The sequence below is a fragment of the Suricata suricatta genome, chromosome 10 (assembly GCF_006229205.1).
Source record: "Suricata suricatta isolate VVHF042 chromosome 10, meerkat_22Aug2017_6uvM2_HiC, whole genome shotgun sequence".
Taxonomy (NCBI): Eukaryota; Metazoa; Chordata; class Mammalia; order Carnivora; family Herpestidae; genus Suricata; species Suricata suricatta.
In genome coordinates this window covers 38141152-38162209 of record NC_043709.1, presented here as the reverse complement: position 1 = coordinate 38162209, position 21058 = coordinate 38141152, and the positions used below count along the sequence as shown (strand labels likewise).

General features: G+C 36.8%; 1 protein-coding gene across 2 annotated transcripts in view; it reads left to right on the top strand.

Moving 5' to 3' along the window:
- The first annotated feature begins 765 nt into the window (after positions 1-765).
- Positions 766-21058, top strand: part of SYT1 (synaptotagmin 1) — a 533656-nt gene continuing 513363 nt past the window's right edge. For both annotated transcript variants that reach the window (XM_029954928.1, XM_029954926.1), the window contains exon 1: positions 766-1153. The gene's annotated coding sequence lies outside the window, so the exon portion shown is untranslated. The remainder of the gene's footprint in view (positions 1154-21058) is intronic.

Sequence of the window (21058 nt, the reverse complement as noted above, 5' to 3'; positions counted from 1 at the left end):
ATGGGACGGAGCTTCCCCAGCAGCGCGGGCCGCCGCACCCATCAGGAAAAGTCTCCAGGCATCTAGCAAGACTCAGATCCTTCTACCCACCACTTCCCCCTCAGAACCCCCACAGAATGCTATTATTAGCCTCAGATAGTCCAGAGGACCACCTCTCTGCGGCTCAGTTTGAGGACACTCGTGTAGAATCCTTTCATATCCCCGCCCTGCTCTGCTTTCACAACTCTGCTGGGTCAAATGGCCAAAGACAAACTTCTGCCTCTCCTTCCTCGCTCCCACCTTAAAAAACAAAAACAAAAACAAAAAAACCCCACAGTCTGCGAACCCACACACATCGGAACTCCTAGCGTGCTGTTGCAATCTGGGCATGCTCAGTATCAGGGCAGGTTTTGATTGAAAGTTAAAAAAAAGCTTTGTATTATGCTGTCGCCTTCTCTTGTGCATATGGCTTGCTGAACAGGTTGCAGGGCATCCCGGCACCTACCCAAAGGGTTTATCGGATGCCCTTGGTTGCGTCTCCTTGGGATCTATCCCTCTCTTCATTCACCCCCTCCCCCAGCCCTCCCGAACCTCCCCCTCCGGGTCCCAGTCCGCTGTAGGGATGGAGAGACTCTAACAGAACTGGGATGGGCGATGTTGGCTGAGCGGATCCACCTATTATTAGTGCGCCCGGATTGGCTCGTTGCAGCAGCGTACCCGAGGTGGAACCAATCAGGAGGTCGGGGCTGGGAGGTGATGGGCTGCCGCCTCCTCACTGGAGGGATTCCTGGAGAAGCTGCAGTGTGGGGATGCTCTAGACCGAGTACTGCCCTCAGTGTCTTTCTACCTCCTCCTCCTGCAGCGGCGGCGGCAGCACAGCACTTAGCAGCGGCAACTTGAGGCTGCACCCGGGGCAAGCCCCCCAGGGCGGTGCTCCACTGAGAGGGGGGGGGCTCAGAGCCCCGAAGGGGTGTGTGTAGGGTGGGGTGGCCAGCTGGGACCAGCTGGTGGCCCTGAAAAACCTCCCACACACCCACACCCACACACCCCTTTTGTGTTGCAGGCTGCCCCTCCAAGAGCAGAGGCAGCGAGAGGACGTGTGTTCCTTGCACAGGTCCACGCGGGGAGAGCAGTGGGGACGGAGCCCGGCACCACCTTCTGGTCCTCCCTCCAGGTAAGACAGCGAGACTGGCAGCGTGGCCACCTCGGAGGTGCCCATTTGCTTGAATTCGTCCGCAAGGTTTTTCTTTCGGTACACTTGGGTTTAGGTCGTGGGAGGCGGCCACCTGGGGAGGGAGCCCCCGGTGGCCTATTGTGAGAAATATAATGAGCCACATGTACAGCTCCTGTACTTTGCCCAGCGCCCGTGATTCAGAGCCTGGAGTTGATGTTGGGCATCCCCCATCTTCTTGCTCCCTCTTTCTTTCTCTTTCTTTCTTCTCCGTCCCCCACCCCCAATCTCCATCTCTCACCTCCCCCGCCCCTTGCTCTATCACTCTCGCATCTTCACCCTCCTCCCATCCTAAGAACGCACAGGGTTTCTTTCTCTTCCTGGAGAGGATTGCCTTTTCTCAGAGGAAAGAGGGGGTTGGTGAAGAAAGGAGAAAGATTTCTTTCTGCCCAGGAGGGGGGAAGGAAAACAAGATAGAATACAATCTCTGCGAAAATTAGAGTACAGAAAGCAATTAAACTGAATAAAGGGAGGAGACAAGCCTTCCAGCCCGGGCTGTCAGAGAGGGGAAGCATCAAGTTTGACTTGATCTCCTCCTTGCAAGAGGCTGTGTCTCTTAGTTGATTCCTTCAAATGAAACAAAAATAAATCACGGCTCTAACCCACTTTCAACTGCTTAATTGCTGTTGCTTTTAAGTGCTAACCATCTGACTTTTTCCTGTTTCCATCTGTCCTGTGGGGCTATTTGCCCATCAGCGGTAATATCGAACTTTGAGGGGTTTCTCGTGTAAGGAAAAAATTTTTTAAACAGGTTATTACTTTCCTGAGGTTCTCTGGTATGGCCTTTATGTTGGGAGGCAAAAAAAAAGTAAAGTTTCAAGACATTTGTAAGTAGCACCAGTATTATCTGGAGGTTTGGATTTCTACTTTGAGAAAGCTAATCCTCTAGTTAGTTTTGTGTACATGTTGTTTTTCACTCTACTGAATATTAACCCCTTGGTGAAAGAAATCAACCATGTCACATTTGTGTTAAAGCCAATTTTGTGTATGAATTGCCAGTTCATTCTGCCTTTCACTATGTGTGCATTTGATCGCCTGGCTATCATATTCATGCCTTGCCTTATCTTCTTTTAATGAGAATATTTAGTGGATGTAAACATGGTGTTTATGCAATTTCAGTACTCCATTTGGAAGGCACACGGACGCTCAGCTGGCCAGGAATCCTCCTGTAGTACTGGAACAAAGTTTAGAAAGTAATGGTAGAAAGATAGCCTCAAATTTTAAATATCTTAGGGGGAAAATTGTTTTCGTTGTCATGCCCTCTTATAAGAAAGAGAATGACAGCAAAACAACTATGTTTCCTGGCTGCCTGCACAATAGGTCAAGTAAAAGGTACTTGTTGGACAGATCCTTAACACCTGCTTCAGCAATTTCTGATTCCCTCATCAATGATATAAGCTTTCCTTTCCTTTTATTCATCAGAGACAGCTAAGTGATTATTGTCAGATGGGAGGAGGTAGAGAGGAGTGCCTAGCTGAATGTAATGTGAAAGCATTCCAAGTGGTCCTATGTGAGCGCAGAGAAGTCAGCAGATGTTAGTGTCCAGATGAAACCTTTGCTTTGATTTATCAGGGGAAATGCCAACTCTCACATTTCGTTCTGTTTGCACACTTGGGGTAAGAAAAGGCAATCTTCTTTCTAACTCTGTCTGGTCTTCCACACTAATTTCTAGACCCCAGAAAGTATTTTTTTCACCACATCTCTTCAGTGTATAAGTTTACTGACTTAGAGAGGAGCTGGTTTCATTTACCATCAATATAATGTATATTTTCTAAACCATTTTCCATTTGAGGCACTATCTAAGTAGAATTGCGTAGAGTCACAAAAACAAGATCTTCTGTCTAGGGCTTTTGACATTTAAATGCTGCTGCTTTTTTTTTTTTTTAATGTATCTCTGTTGCAAGCTAACTAATTTTTAGAGATGCCACCTTTTAGATACAAGGACAAAAGGACAATCGCTTAATTGCCTCATGTGTGTACAACTGAATTAACAAGTTTAGACATGGAAAGATGTACAAAACGAAACTCAATTACTTCCCACATGAGCAAATTAAGATTTTGTTTGCTTATTTCTCCACTGTCTTAGGAAAGGTAAAAGTTGTGCTTGGTTTGTGACATTTATTTTCATGTATCTTTACAAACGTTAATTATAGCAATTACCTGTAGGAGAGATGCATCTGGGTAGTTTTTCACATACTTCTGAAAAATTAAGTCTTTCTATTCTAGAAGTCAGAACTAATTCCAGTATAGAGTGACTGGATTGAGAGACTTTAAATGATGCATTTTAGGAAATTATTCCCACAAAATGTTCTAGTATGATAAATTCATATAATTTTCATATTTTCTCCTTTAAAAAGAATATCTTAGTAAATTCTTACCAGGGCAAACATGACAATTAGATTTTAACATATTTTTATCAGAACTAAAGGCTGCTACTACACACAGGAAATCCTAAAATACTAATTCCATGAAGTACCATTCGATCTTGGTTGTTGCAGATTTCTTTGTGCTTCATTTCATAATGGAGAATATTACTCTATTTGGTCAAATTATTAGATAGTTATAATCAAGAAATATGAACATGAATAACATGGTATTTACATGATAAGATTTGCAGATTAGGCTTGATGGTAACTGAACATAAAACTAGAATATAGTAGCTTGCTTTAAATTATAGTTGCAAAATGAAATGGAAGTTTAATAAATAAAATGCAGAATGTGTTAGAGATCCAAAAGTTAATTTGAACTTCCCGTTAACCCAATGACACCATGGACATCAACTGATATCTTCTGAGGTCAGTCTGTTAAATTAATTTAAAGGAATTCCCCAAACAGGATTTTAGAACCATCTAATCTGAAGAATTTAACTCAAGACAGACAATTATATGAACCTGAAATACTTAAAGCTCTTATGATTTCCAGTTTGTGCAACATCCAGGAAGAGATATCATTAATGCCAAATTGGAACATAACATTCCTTTTTCTAATGGTAATGATTTGATGATTTAGGGGAGGGAAAGCAGAAATAAAACATTTTCATTACATAATAGAGTAAATTTAGTCTGATATTACAAAAAGCCAAGGCCAAAGTTTGACTTTCTGCCATAAAATAATGTAGGTATGGGTCTTGGAAGTATTTTGGTAAACAATAATGCTTCTAAACTTAAATATCTGCTGTACTTGTGAATTTTTAAAATTTTTCAATGATTTGCTTATGATAAATACATATGTATCAAAAGTTTAGTATAGAAGAGATGCTTTTTAGCTGAATTTGTTTTCATTGTATGGCCAAAGCTATTTAAACAGGAATAACGTATATGACAGTCTAGATACATAAGTATTTAGTACCTAGGGTTATGTATATGTATATACACAGATGTATACATATACAGATAATGCTTTTTAAATTATGTAATTTCTTCTAAAAGGATTAGAGAGAAATGGACAGTATCAAATAATCTGTTGAAGCTAGGGAGTACAGTAAAAAGTACCATTCAAAGAAAAATAACAGTGTCTTGGGGATGCTTTTAATGGTATTTGGTTGGAAGCCTAAGAATACCCAGGGGCAAAATTAATGGGGGGGGGGTCTAGATCTTTCCCTTTAGACAGCTTTTCTATGGCTTTGGGAAGAAGTTATTTTTTTCTATGAGTCATAGATTTAAAAAAATCAGTACTGGAGGATGCACTTCTATATACTGGTAACAAACCAAAATCATAGTTTCACACGTTTTGGGCATAATGGAAAGATAAACTTTCTGTTTTTCTAGGGCTTATATCAGGTGTTTCAACATTTGCATGAAGCTAAACTTGTTCTGAATCTTTTACATAACTGTGTGAAATGGTTATGATTACTTTTTCAGTTGAGGAGGGAGTGGTTTGGTATCTTTAATAATTAGGAATGAATTAGTAATAATCGATATTTTTTCATAATATTTTTGAAAACTTGATTTCAACATCTCTGTTAAGTGTGGCCATGTTTTTAAAGCTGGCATTTAATTTCTCTAATGAGAAGAAAACAGCATGTTTCCTTTAGCTTCATTGTCATTTTAAGAGTTCTTGAAGAGCTGCTTTTATATTGACTATATGATGAACTGTGCTAGCCGGGCATGTGGACGTCTCTCTACTCATATGGGTTAGTAATAGGAAAATGAACTTATTTTAAATTATACTGCAAATATGTTAACACCATCTATTGCAAGTAAGGAAGCATGCTGTCCTTTCTTGTATCTATGAATAAAACTTGAGCTCTTACTATTTTATTACAAAATACTATTATTTTTTTAAAGTGTACAATGAGAAATCTATGTTGTCAAGAGTAAGCACTGGTGATGCTGTTTGTGTAGTTTTAAATATAAATGTAGAGGTCCTGTTGCAAAGAAGCCTTCTTTTAAAATATGTTCCCTAATTTAAGAACAGTATTTAAGAGAGTTCTAAAACAAATTAAAGCCCAATTTAGAATAAAAGTAGCAGCACATTTATGATAGCATTAGAGGTATATTATCTGCCACATCTTTGAAAAATGCAAAGCAGATTAAAAACATTATTATAATTTCTGTAATTTTTATGTTTGGTTTAATCATACATTTTAACTATGTAGAACTAGTTCTTATTCTGTGTTTGTTTTGTCTGTACAATGTTCAGTGCTTGGAAGATTACGTGGCGTGCTGGGTTTTTTTTTGTTTTGTTTTTTTTTTTGGTTATTGCTATTGTGGAGATAGAAAGAAAAAAATGCTGGGCATTCCTATGTTGGTCTCACATGTAGTACGTTGAGCATTCTAATTATTCACATAGGGAATAATGTTGTTAAAGAGGAGCTCTGGAAAATGGTAAAGCAGATGAAGATAATAAATACCTCTTATTTCTTAGCTGTTTGTACAAAATGGGAGCTAGAAAATTTCCATATAGAGAATGGCCCTTTTCAGCTAGTGTAAGAATCTGGTGAAACTCTTTGGTTAAGATACGATTTCCTAACAGCCTGTGAGATGACATTTGATCACACATACCAGGCAAGAACCCTATCAGAAAAACACCAAATACTGTGTGCAAGACGTTTAGCCAAGTGCCTCAGGAATTCATTTTTGGTTGAAATATCCAATTAGTTGCATCCAGGGTTGGTACTGAAATGTGGGTCTTATCTCATCCCCGTGCACCTATTGTGAAATGTGGCTTTGCTTTTCATTCTAAACAGTGTAGAGTTCATATAATTATGATTTTTTGCCAACGGATATCCTGAGTAAAAGGAGTTGTATGTTATTTTCCCTCAATTAGTAAATGTTGTCTTTTTTTTCCTAAGTAATTCAACTAGTTAAGGATAAAATGCACATAGGCACTTAAACACAAATAGAATCGGAGTTATTTAAATGTGGAACATTCTTATACTACAATTGCTTAAATAAGACACACTATCTCTTGTCCTCCTCTTATATCCTCTCTGACTACAAGCATCTTTTCACATGGGAATTGAGGGGCAAGCGGGCAAGCCCACCACACACCCCTGGTGCGAATTCCCTGGGTCTGGCCTCCAGAGGGCAGCCTCTTGTTTTTACGGAGGTCCGATTCCTCTCTGGGCCAGCCTTGCTGCCCAGACCTCACTCTGGCTTGGAAGCAGGTAATTGGATTTGCTAATTGCTACTTAGAGATTTGTGAGCACATTTCCATCTACCTGAAAGCATAAACACATGGAATACTCAGACAAAATATACACAGCTATACCAAAGGTAGTACTAACACTTACATTTTTTAATTTTTTTAAAAAAATTTTCTTTAATGTTTATTTCTTATTGAGACAGAGAGAAACAGAGCATGAGTAGGGGAGGGGCAAAGAGAGAGGGAGACACAGAATCAGAAGCAGGCTTCAGGCTCTGAGCTGTCAGCACAGAGCCCGACGCGGGGCTCAAACCCAGGAACCTTGAGATCAGGACCTGAGCCCAAGTCGTAGGCTTAACTGACTGAACCACCCAGGTGCCCTGGTACTAACACTTTTAAAATGTGATGTTGATCTTCTATGTTTTATGATAATTGTTAAAAAAAAAAAAAAACCTTTTATTTCACGTTATTTCTTTTGATGACTCACACATGATCCAAGCCAAAGATGAGGTGGTTAAACCATGAATCAGTATAACTTTTTGTACTTATTAATACCAGTGGCTAAAGCTGAAATAATTGGTAAAAAGAACTTCAGATCCTTGGATTGGCTTCAGTACTTCCAAAATACACCCGTGTCTTTTTATGGAACCCTTAAATATTGCCTTAGCTTCTCTCTATTGTCACTGATACTTGAGAACCGGTTTGCTTTTCCGTGGACTCTTTGGGTATTGCTGTGAAACACCACAAAGGATTGCTTTTACAATGGATTATTAATCCTCTATTTTCTGACAGAATTTTCTGTGAGAGGTACTGTAAGTGCGAACAACGGTGTAGCATCACAGAGACAGGCTAGACTCCCCAAAATGTGAATTTTTAACTGTGTGTTCGTGCTGTCTCCTTCAGAATGAGGAGCCAATTATGTGTATTGTTTTCCTCGTGATGTGCTGCACCCCAATATTCTAGCACTATAAACAGTGGATAGAACCTTGCTCACCATCTATAAAATAGGGACATTGCTTAATTCTGAGGGAAAAAATCATCAACAAATATTTTCTTAGACAAAGAACTTAATGACCATTGAAACAAGGGGAAAGGGGTATAACACAAGTTACCGAGGCCTAACTTTGCCTCTCTACCGATCAGGGTTTAGGTAGCAGGGTTATTAAGAACAGCCGACACAATTTCTCAGGATAAAGACAAGGTAGCAAAGCACTGAATCTCTTTCTGACTTGGACTGTCTGCAGATCCTGGTCTACAAGGCTGGCTTTCTGCCTAATCCCCCACATTTTCATCAGATTTGAGGAATGAATAAAGTGAACCATTGGGCATTAGAGCATATTTCTAGAGCGCCAGAATCTCTTCTATAAATAGAATAACATTGCCATCCTATTTTAAACAATGTCCAAAATCCAAGAACACACACAAAATTTATATATATTTTATACTTGAATTTATATAAATTGGGCCATTACATGCCTAAAAATACTTTTATCTATCTGGCTACAGAAATTCTCATGCTACAAATGTAACTAACAACATGATAGTACATATGTCTGTTTTTAGTATTTTTATTAAGTTTAAAAAGCCAAGCAATCACTTTGAGATATATCTAATAATTCAATAAGTGACATTTCAACAAAAAGCCAACATGCTCATAAATTGACTAGAACTGCCCTGCTTTTCATTGTGAAAAGTAAACAGCACAAGAAGACAAAAATACTTGACATGCACGTTTCCATTTTGTTTTTTTAAAATCAGGAAGCATAGATACTTTCTGATCCACTCCTAGATACCGCAAATGAATATTGATGATAGGAGAGTTGACTCCTTCAGGAAAAAGTAGAGTAGACAAGTTCTGTTAGGGCTTTGAGAATCTGTTTCATGGTTTATATATTGAACACATAGCGACAGTTTTATTTCTCTTGACTTCTGGACCCTTAGACCTGTATGCATTGAAGCATATTACCACTCCCTGCCAGAGTAGAAGAGATTTGCTCAGCCTTCCAGCTAGGAGTAATATAGAGTAAGTCCCTTGCATTGCGTTTTCTTCCTTTTCCACTTCTCACCTTCCTACTCTCTCCTTATTCTTCCTTTTCTTTTTTCCATCTTAATGAATTATTCTCCTATAAAATTAACTGGGAGCTTAGGACTCTAGGGTGCATAATAATCTCTACCAGCTGGACTTATTTTTTTTTGGTCAACAACCAGGAAATTGAATCCTTAATTTATATACATTTTAAGTTAGCTTTACAAAATGGCTATATAGATAAAAAAGGGAACAGTCTCTTCATTTGTTTACAAAATATGCCATGATTTGTGTGTTTGTTTTTATGATCTTACATGGAAAGTCTAGCCTATTGGTAATTCCTAGAACAAAGTTGATTACAAAAAGATAGAACAATAATGTTTGAAAGTCCAAACAAATGTCACATCTTATTAGGCATATTTTCTTTTTCCTTTTTTGTTCTTCTAATGATAACAATTAATAAATGTTTCATGACAGGTATGTAGCTTTGTATTTTTAAAAAGTTACACTGCCTTATTTGATTTTGATGATGGAGAGATTCTCCATTTTACAGATGCAGTAAAGGAGGCTTGGAAGTTAGTTACTAGCTTGCAATTATACACCCAGGAAGCCTTTATAATTCTCTCCTGCTGAATCTCGCTGTCTCAGCATTTAATAAAGAAAAAAAAAAGTATGTTTTAAAATTCTCTCAGTATATAAGAAGTAGTTTGTTATTTCTTATCAAAATTAAAAACAAATCTAACATCACTAAATTTGGATATACTCTTTTCACATTGAAAAGGGAGGGAGATTCTAAACTGTTCTCATTGTTCTCATTAGGTGTGTGACTCAAACTCTGAAATAAGTTGTATTTGTAATTTAAAATTATTCAAGGGACTGTTTTCTAAAATGTAAGAGAAGTCACTAAGCCTGAATCACTAGGTTCAGTTGGCCCTTAGTCATTGCTATTGCTTTATCACTGCGGTAGGAGATGTCATCTTCCTTGTTTCCTTATTTGTAAACTATGTAGTCCGAAGCCACCTCCTAGAGGGCATGGAGATGTGACCGAGATGAGTGTCGTAGCTTTACTGCCTACAAGTTCTTCATGCTCCTTTCTCATGACTTCCCTCATTCACACTCACACACACAACCTATGAATACTTCCTGAACCTAATATTCATGGAAGTTGTTGGATCTATAGCTACTTTTCTATTCCAAGATGGAAAGAGCTAAGCAGGGGACTTATCCAAGGCCCAATTTTAACTCAGTCTAATGTGAAGTCCATCAATTGGCAATTCTTAGTGTGAAGAAATAAACACATTTGGGAATGATTGAAATACTGCAATGTGGACTAACTCAACCGGCTGTCTAGTGGATCTGACACAAGAGAAGAGGAGTTTAATTGGGAAAGACCAATATAAAGAATGCAAGATTAATTAAAGCATAAGAGAGCTATTTATGGGGATTTTTTTGGCAAACAGGGTAATCATATTCTTGTATTTTTTACTACTTGTCTGTGTACTTGTCTGTGTACTTTCCATGGTTCATCCCATTTAACATTGTCAACAATCTTAAGAAATTGGTACTTATTTATCTATAGTTTTTAAATGAGAAAATTGTGTGGGAGAAAAAGTAACTTGTCAGAGTCCTATAACTGTTATGTAATAGGATATGGATTCAAACCCAGTCTATTCATGGAGCCAGTACTCGACCACAAGCAGTCATATAATCACTGAGCTCCTCAGTGGGAGAAGGGAAACAAATGGTGGCCAAAAAGTAGAGACGTCTAAAAGAGATTGAAGTGTCATAGGCAAACCTGATCCAATACATAGTTGGAGCCAATATGACCATCGTGGTGATGTGATAAAAGCATGAAAAGTGAAAGTCTCACACACCTGAGTACAAATACCTACTCTATCATGGTGTGCTTCAGGAGATCTTTCACTCAGAGAGGTTTCATTTCACCAGGAAGGGAAATGTAATAATGTTTGCAAATTGTCTCATACTCAGTTAGTGGAAGGCAGATCTGACCACCCTTGCCACCCATTTTTATGAGTCAGGAACTTTTTTATGTAGAAAAATTCCACCTAACTCAAAATGGTTTAGGAAAGAACAGGGATTTTAAAGTTCGTGTTACATACATCATCAGGTTAAGGATATTCTGGATTTTGTTGCAGCTGGAGATGGGAAATCAAACCATATGATCAGGACCAGGTCTGTCCTCCATGACTCCCTCCCAGCCTTCCGTCTTGGTCGTGCTCTCCTCTGGCACTGCTTTATTTAGATTCAGGCTCTTAGTTTACAGTCATACACCCAATGACTATAGGGTTATAGAAGAAATATCCATGTAAAGAGAACATCTTTTTTGCCAAGAAAATTTCAGGATAAGCATGATTGAAACAATTTGGGTCACTTGCTCTGAACCCATGTAATGTTATTTATATAGGCTGAGCATTGTGTCATCTCTGGATTTAAAAGTTGGGCCTCGCATTACTTGACTAAACAGAAAGAGGATTTTGCTGTTATAAGAAGGAAAATGACTAGATTTAGGGCAGGCAAACAGCCAACACCCAGTTCATAAGCTCCAGGCACTGACCCTCAGAAAGGACACCCAGTTCATAAGCTCCAGACACTGACCCTCAGAAAGGACATCCTAGGGGACCCCTGCTGTTCCAGGCACTAGTTGATGGGACAGGGGAAGATTCAGGGAATTCTAAGGAAAGGTCCGTTGTAGTTGAGGATGTGGAGAGGAATGGCACTGGGAGGCTTAAAGGAATGGCCACTTGCCAACAAATATGGAAATATTGAGTAATTTGACAACAGGTATGACTTTTTGAGGGTGGAAAGGCTGAATATCAGCGGTTAAGGGCTGAGTTGAGGGTCATTAACTTCTATCTGGATCTTTACTGCCTTCCTCTTTTTTTAATACAGTAGCCAGGTACTTCTAGAACTTGAGGATTCTTAGATACTAAACTCAGGAGAGTCGAAAGCAGCTACCTGAAGATATGTACTGGGCCAGTTGTGCGTAGGTCATACTTCAAATTTTTGCTTGTGCATGGAGCGGGTGGTTATTTCAAATTTATAACTACCCTATTACCCCAACTCCCTGTATATTGCTACAGATGCAACAGAATGCATTTGAACAAAAATACAATATATTTTCCTTCTTGCTGTAGCCCAAAATGAACAGGAATTATTTAGGAATAATGTATTTCTTCTGTAAGTACCAACATGTTGCTATTATAAGCCAAGCATCGTTTGAGATGCTGGGAATACAGAAGCAATCACAGCAGACAAGTTCCCTGCATTTAAGGCAGTTTGCGTTCTAGGGAAAGATACAGACAATGAAAAACAACAGTAACAATTACAAAACGCAACTAAGATACTTTCAAAACGTGAGAAGTGCTGTTAAATAATAAAACAGGCAAGTTTTATTGCCTGGGGACTCCGGTCAAGCAAAATTATTTTAAGTCAAGACATAAAAGGAGAGGGAGCCAGCTATGTAAAAGTTAGAGTAAGAGCATCACCACTATCCTCTGCAGAGGGAATGAGTTTCTGCGCATGCAAGAAATAGAAGGCAAATGGAGCTGAAGTGTAAAGGTACTGGCTTCATGAATTGAACCCTGCTTTAATATTTCAATTAAAACCATCTTTAAATACTATTAAGGAAAAATTTCAAAACAGTGTGATATGATCACACATAACCTCAACATCATTTAAAAATACATGATGTGTCATTTCTGGGTAATAAATTTCCAGTCTGTGTTCATATACTTCTATTGTTTTATGGCTACAATCATGGAATACATACTCTTTCCACCCTGACTTTCAAAATGTGTTCTTAGATGTCTTGCAGGTATATATTTTCATTCTCCAATTTCATCTTTAGTATAGTGCAACTCCTTTTGTGGCATGTTGTCCTTAGACACTTTCTACATATCTTCTGTTGAATCTTAATAACCTTTCTCGTTTTGCCCTCCTTTCTAAGGGAATCACACACATGCCTCCCCCCCCCATTTTATTATTTCTCTGAATTTAAGTGAACACCTTGGCTTTTTATCACAGTAATGATTTTTTCAATGTAATTTCCTTTAGAGTATATATTCGATTATATCCTACAAAACTCTAATTTAGATTTTGAAACAAAAGTAAATAAACACTGGAAACATAATGAAACAAATCATTTTGTGTCGATTGTCATTTAGACAACACAGGTCTCAAAGCATTAACCGGAAATTATTTCTCCCTTATCTAGTTTCATATCCTGGTTTCAAGAACTCAATAACCCTAGTCTACCTAGGTCATTTTGTGATAGTAAACTGGGTGCTTACGGAGGCATATTAACTTCTGTGAGATTGCGGTACTACTCAATATGCCGCAGCAGTAATGAAGTAATAATTAAAGCGTCAATCTTAAATGGCCTTCTATTTTCCCTTAAGACTTCTCTGGACATTATACTCTGATAATCATATATTTTCAAAATGGAATTTTCTTTGCTGAAATCACACAAAACCACCTATGTATGAATATAGCAAGGGTATTAAACTATTCTGGTCAAGAAGTGATATGCTTTTTCATGATCTGTAGAAACAAGGCTCTTCTGTATACTAAATATCTTATGTTTTAGTACATATATTCTGGTATACTTGCATAATCCTGGGATTTTAAAAATATTGCTGATTGCCCCACTAACGGCAAGGGTTTCAGGATTTTGCAAGGATACATATTTTTTATCATCTCTGACTTGCCAATGCCTGAGAGACAGTAGAGAGTGTTCTAGAGAACTGTTGTGTGAATGAATGAATGAATCCACTAAATCCTTATTTTGTAATGTTTTTAAATGACAGCCAAATTCAATACACAAACACACGATATGAATAGAAGTTCAATAAAATATTTTTATGGTATTGTGTTCTAATTCTTCCTTTTCAGTTCTCTTTTTTCCTAATTCATTAAATAATACTACTGGTCATGGCCAAGTAAGTTAATATAATGACCTACTAATAGGTAACAATCTGTATTTTTGTTTTTATTTTTATTTTAAAGTTTTATTTATTTGTTTGTTTGTTTGTTTGTTTATTTAAATATATAACACCCAGTGCTCTTCCCCACAAGTGCCCTCCCCCTCCCCCTTCAGCCCTCGGTTTATTTTCAGTATTCAATAGTCTCTCTGGTTTTGCATCCCTCGCTCTCCCCAACTCTCTTTCCCCCTTCCCCTCCCCATGGTCATCTATTAGGTTTCTTCTGTTAGACCTATGAGTGCAAACATATGGTATCTTCCCTTCTCCACCTGACTTATTTCGCTTAGCATGACACCCTCGAGGTCCTTCCACTTTGCTACAAATGGCCAGATTTCATTCTTTCTCATTGCCATGTAGTACTCCATTGTATGTATGTATATATATATATACACCACATCTTCTTGATCCACTCATCAGGTGATGGACATTTAGGCTCTTTCCATGTTTTGGCTATTGTTGACAGTGCTGCTATGAATATTGGGGTACATGTGCTCCTATGCATCAGCACTTCTGTATCCCTTGGGTAAATCCCTAGCAGTGCTTTTACTGGGTCTTAGGGGAGTTCTACTGATAGTTTTTTTGAACAATCTGTATTTTTAAAAATACTTATTTAAAAGTATTACCATTTTCAAAGAATTATTTAAGATTCCATTAAGCATATGTAAATACAATTGATATACAGAAATTTGCAGTGGCTTATTTTGAATAGAAGGACTCATCATTCTATAAATGTATGAAGTTTAATAGAATTTCCATACCAGAATTATAATGTTCTTGTTACATTCACATGTTAATTTTGTGTAAAGTCACACTGTATTATTTTTTTTAATTTATTTGTTTTTTAGTTTTTAGTTAAATTCCAATTAGTGAACATTCAGTGTAATTTTAGTTTCAGGTGTACAATTTACTTCCAACAACACTTCAGTACAACATCTGGTGCTCATCACAGCTAATGCACTCCTCAATCCCCATTGACCCCCATCCAACTCCACTCTGGTAACCATTATTTTGTTCTTTATGGTCTGTTCCTGGTTTTCTCTCCTCCCCACCATGATGGTTTTGTTTGTTAAATCCCACATATGAGTGAATTCATATGGTATTTGTCTTTCTCTGACTTATTTCCCTTAGCATAATACCTTCTAGCTCCATTGAGATTGTTGCAAATGGCAAGATTTCATTCTTTTTTATGGCTGAGTAATAGTCCATCACACACACACACACACACACACACACACACACACATATGAATACACACACATATATAAACATAAGGGTACATGTATCCCTTGAAGTTAGTATTTTTGTATTCTTTGGGTAAATTCCTACACTGTTCTCCTGGTGCATTCTATTATTTTTTCTTAAGCCCACAACGAATCTGGCACTAATGCTGTTATTGGTCATGTTCAATCAAGCAGATCCATGTTGGACTGCTATGTTCTGAGAAATTCAGTTAATAGCTACTGGTTATAATAGCTATCAGTTAAGAATTATTATTCTTTTTGTTGAAACTGTCAATATGCTCCTTTTTGGTTATGGAAAATTTTCTTGTAAAGAAAGATACACAGATATAGTTAGAATATTATTTCTCTTCTTTTAAAGTATACCAGAGAACTAGTCTATGGAACCAACAGACAATAACTACTGAACATTGATCTTCAGAATTTTGTGTTCAAATTTAAAAACAAGCAAATAATATAAATTAACTCCTCAGTCTGTCACTAAGTCAGTGATGTTGTGATTTTATTAGATGATCCCTCTAATACCTTTCATTATTAACATATTTCAGAATTTTATGTTCAAATTCAAAAAACAATGTGAAAACCCTCAATCTTCCACTAACTTCATGATGTGGGGATTTTACTAGATGGCATCTCTGATACCGGGCTGGCTCAGTTGGTAGAGCATGAGATTCTTAGTTTTACGGTTTCGAGTTTGAGCCCCAGGTTAGGTGTAGAGATTACTTAAAAGTAAAATCTTAAGGAAAAGAAAACTGCCAGCACTCCTGGAAAATTTGGAGGGTAAGCTAAATCATGTATGTTTTATAGAAGTCCTGACATGAAAAAAAAATCGCTATTTTAACCGATATGTTTGGATCTCTTAAAGAACCCTACAAGTTACCACATCCAAACCTGAGCTCATTCTTTTCACTAACAAATCTAGTCCTTCTCCAATGTCTTTGATCCTAATGAATGATTCCACCATCCAATGAGTTGTGTTATTTGGAAGCTTATTTTCATATGTCTCTCATCCTTACCCCCAGATCTCAAATATATGACGTCTTAATCATTTTTGGCTCACGAATATCTTTAATCTCTACCTCGACTGTCACCAAATAATCAAATCAACCTGGCCTTCTTTTTTTCTTTAAATTTTTTACAGTTTATTTATTTTTGAGACAGAGAGACAGCACAAGGCGGGGAGGGGAAGAGCCAGAGGGAGACACAGAATCTGAAACAGGCTCCACGCTCTGAGCTGTCATCACAGAACCCAATGTGGGGCTTGAACCCACGAACCATGAGATCATGACCTGAGCCAAAGTCAGACACTTTACCAACTGAGCTACCCAGGTGCCCCAACAATCTGGCATTCTTAATTCTACTGTTCTTAACTTGACTTTCAAGTCCATGTATTATCTGGACTCTTCTATTCACCAACCTAGTTTCTCATATTACTCCTCTCTTCATGCTCTGGCTACGTTGGCCTTCTTTTAGATTTTTAGAATTCTAGTCTTCTTCCTGCCTCAGGATCCTAGCACAAGCTACTCCCTCTGCTTTGAGTACTGTGGCATGTATCTGCTATGGGCAGACAATAACATTGTAAAATCAGAAATGTGATATGGTTGGCTGTTTAGAAATAAATTTTTATTATGTCTGAGAACAAATGTTCAGCTTTTACATATTATAAGAGTATGGATGTCTTACTTTTAAAAATTAACTACAGAACTGTCAAGAATTGTCAAACTGTGATAGGGATTTGAACAATAATTGAAACTTTTTTCTTTTTCTTTTTTTACATTTTAGGAAACTCTAGGTAGAGTTTAAGTTTAAATATGTTGAACACTTAACTGCTGTTAAGGAGGAAATGTACTTATAAATATGTTACAGGTGAGGATACCCATGAGACTAAGTAGAAGAAATCTTGAGTGAGTTATAAAGAAGTACTTTAAATACACATGACTGAAATTTTAATCTTGATATTTTTTTCCAGTTATTTTGATAATGTGTTTTCTTAAAATCATGGCATCACAGATTTTTTTCCTTGTTTGTTTCTTTTCTTTTTAATGGGAACACTCTGTGATCTAACATCCTCTGGGTGTGAAAACACATTTCCAGAAAATATCTGAAAAAAATGCAATGAAAAATAAATCTTCAAGCTAAATATAAAATAGTGAGACTGAAACATATACAGGCTGATCTGATCTTTAAAATTATTTTATTCCTGATTACTCATTTTAGAATAATTGTCAAAAAATCTGAGATATGTTCTCGTTTCTCTACTTTTCTTCAAACAATTGTAGCATTATAAAATTATAGCAATGAAGAATTAATGTTTACCATCACAGTGCAAAACCTCAGGTTGAACTGAGTGCTCTCTGACTGCAGGACCCATTTTTATGTTGTTTTCAGTTGTATCTTCATTGTTGACCCACCTAGCAGTGTTTAGCACTTACTAAGTAAGCACTTAAAATCTTTGATGAATATTACTGGATAAATCATCCTTGTTGATTTTGTTTCTCCTATTTTTCTTCAAACTAAGGTAGTAACTTAATGTGTGATCTTAGTAATAAGTATCTACATGAACTGGAATTATAGGTGACTTTCATTTTTAGTAAAGACAAAATATGACTTCTTTGTTTTACTTCCCCAAATAACTTGGCCAGAGAGCTCACTATTAAGTTCCAAATTAATGTTTTAAGTGTTCAGTTTATAATAATAAGTATCTAAACATGTTGAATATATTTCAGTTCTACTTTAATGGGACCACTCTTTTAGATTTTGGGGGTCAATGCTATCTTTAAAATGCATAATTATTCTTTTGCTTTACCTATTCACTTTACCCTCCTCTTCATCTTTTCTTACTACTGTTTTTAAGTATTTCCTTAATTAAATCAAAGCACCAAGAGTTCTGTTACTAAAAAACAAAGACACTCATTCTGTATAGATTTTCAATACATGTTTAATGCTATAGTTTGAAAACTTTAAGTTTAGTTTGTTGCTAGTAAAGAACAGTGCTTTTAAATAAATATTTTAGCTTTTTAAATGAAAAAGTATTCTACAAAATACTTAAAATATTCAAATAACCAATGTATAAGTTGAAAAATAATCTTTCAGATTCCTTGTTACTATAAAAAGACTCTAGTATCTACTAATAGAAATATGTGCATATGCAAACATACATTACACTTAAAATCAGTATTCTATTAAATGCAATGTAATGCACATTTTAAGTTATTAGATGACTATATTGGATAATATTTTATACAAACTATATTTTGTAATGTATATATTTTTAATTTTTTAATGTTTATTTTTGAGAGAGAGAGAGAGAGAGAGACAGACAGCATGAACAGGGAAGGGTTAGAGAGAAAGGGAGACACAGAATCTGAAACAAGCTCCAGGCTCTGAGCTGTTAGCACAGAGCCTGAAGTGGGGTTTAAACTCAGGAGCCGTGAGATCATGACCTGAGCAAAATTCTGACGCTTAACCAACTGAGCCACCCAGGCGCCCCAAGGAATGTATATATTTTTTATATTAGAAAGTTATATAAGTAATTTTTGAAATGAAATAATTCTGTAAAATAGGTTAAATGTGGGGCACCTGGGTGGCTCAGTCAGTTAAGCATCCAACTTGAACTCATATCACAATCTCACAGCACAATCTATGCTGACAGCTCGGAGCCTGGAGACTTCTTTGGATTCTGTGTCTCCCTCTGTCTCTGCCCCTCCCCTGCTTGCGCTCTGGCTCTCTCTTTCTCTCTCTCTCTTTCTCAAAAACTAAAATATACATTAAAATATTTAAAAATATTTTAAAATCAAGTGACTCAGTTTAAGCTAATTCAATTTTATAATTTTAAGTATTTTCTGTCATAATTTGTGATGATGGTGTCAATACACATAAGATATTAAATGATTTTATAGATTTGATTATATTTAAGGGTTTTTAAAAAATGTTTGTTTATTTTGAAAGAATGTGGACACATGAGCGGGAGAGGGGCAGAGAGAGGGGGAGAGAGGCCCTGTTGGTGCCGGCCCTGATGCAGGGCTCTATCCCACAGACCACAAGACCATGACCTGAGCCGAAATCAAGAGTCAGATGTGTAACTGACTCAGCCACCCAGGGACCCCATATTTAAGGATTTTTTTAAGTTCCTGTTTTATCATGTTGCAAAGTATTCTTGGATAATAGGTATTATAATATGTTTTTTAAAATTAATATTTCATCAGTAATGATATAGATCATAATCTTCTATCATGTTTTTAATGCTTCCTTTATATGTTCAGACACTATTACAAATAAAAATTTTATAATCACACTTAATATATATTTGGTTGGAGGTTGCAGTAGGCTAATCTTAAGGAATTTAAAGTATCTCAAAATATAAAATGTTTTAAGAATCATCCTGCACATTTTAGCTATATGACAAATATTTTAAAACAAAAACAAAGAATATGGAAGTTATTTAAAGAAATAGGAAGTTTTTAGGGGTCCTTACAAAGTTCATTAAATTTAGTAATAACAGTTTGCATGTAGAGACCTCTGATTACATGCCTTATCCATTCTAAGAAATTTTGTGCATTACTCATTTAATCCTACTTCAAGCCATTTGTGAGGTTTGTACTATTCTGATGTCCATTTTAGAAATGAGAAAATGAAAGGTCACAGAAATTATGCTATTTGCTTCCAGTCACACCATTACAGCTGGGATTCAGTGAGAAGGGTTTGGCTTTAGAGTCGATAGGATCTAGGTCAGTGAGCATTAGCTTGAAAGTACTCAATGTCAATAACCTGTAGCCTGCAAAAGCTTACCTCTTTGGGGCACAGAAAAGAAGTAGAAAAAAAATGAAAGACAAAGAGGGTAGAGGGAGGGAAGAAGGAAGTAGGAGGAAGATAGGAAAGGATTCTGGGTGTAGTATGTTTTATTTTAGTAAGTGCTATCAAAGAAGTAAAAGCAAACAACCCAAAAAAAAAAAAAAAAAAAAAGGAAAGAAAGTAGAGAGTGCTCGGCTTCCAGGAAAAAGGTGGAATGTGTTTTATTATTATTTTTGTTCTGTAACTACCTTTTAAGTATCTTTTTTTTTTTGGCAATATAAAGTTGAAATTTATTTCAATTACAATTCTTTTGTTACACATTAAAGCTGTTTTAACCTTTAGCGGCATACAATGATTTCAGAATAGATCTTTTAATGATTAATTATGTATGAAGTCATTTGATGATGCACTTAGCTTTTTAAAAATTGAATTATAATTAATATACAATGTTATATTAGTTTCAGATGTACAATATGATTCCACAGCCTATACATTTCAAAGTGTTCATCATGGTTAAGTGTGCTATTAATCCCATTTATTTCTCCCTTTCCCTCCACTCACCTCCCCTCTAGCAACCACCAGTGTTTCTCTGCATTTAAGAGTCATTTGTCTCTTTTTTGTGTGTGCGGTTTGTTCACTTTTGTTTGTTAAATTTCACACGAGTGAAATCATAGGATATTCAGTCTCTGACTTATTTTACTTAGCATTATATCCTTAGCATTAGATCCATCCAGGTTGCCTATCATTCTTTTTTTTTTTTTTAACACTTATTCATTTTTGAGACCGAGGTAGACTGTGAGTGGGGGAGGGGCAGAGAGAGAGGGAGACAGAATCTGAATCAGGCACCAGGCTCTGAGCTAGCTGTCAGCACAGAGCCCAACATGGACCCAAGCCCATGAGCGGTGAGTTCATGACCTAAGCCAAAGTCAGACACTTAACCTACTGAGCCACTCAGGCGCCACCACCCCTCCCCCCCCCCCACCCATCATCATTTCTAATGACTGATATCTCATTGTATACACACACACACACACACACACACACACACATATATATAAAACATCTTTTTTTCTCCATTCATCTATTGATGGACACTGGGTTGCTTCCATATCTCACCTTTTATAAACAATGCTGCAATAAATATAGGCGTACCAATATCTTTTTGAATTAATATTTTTGTTTTCTTTGGGTGAAAACCCAGTAATGG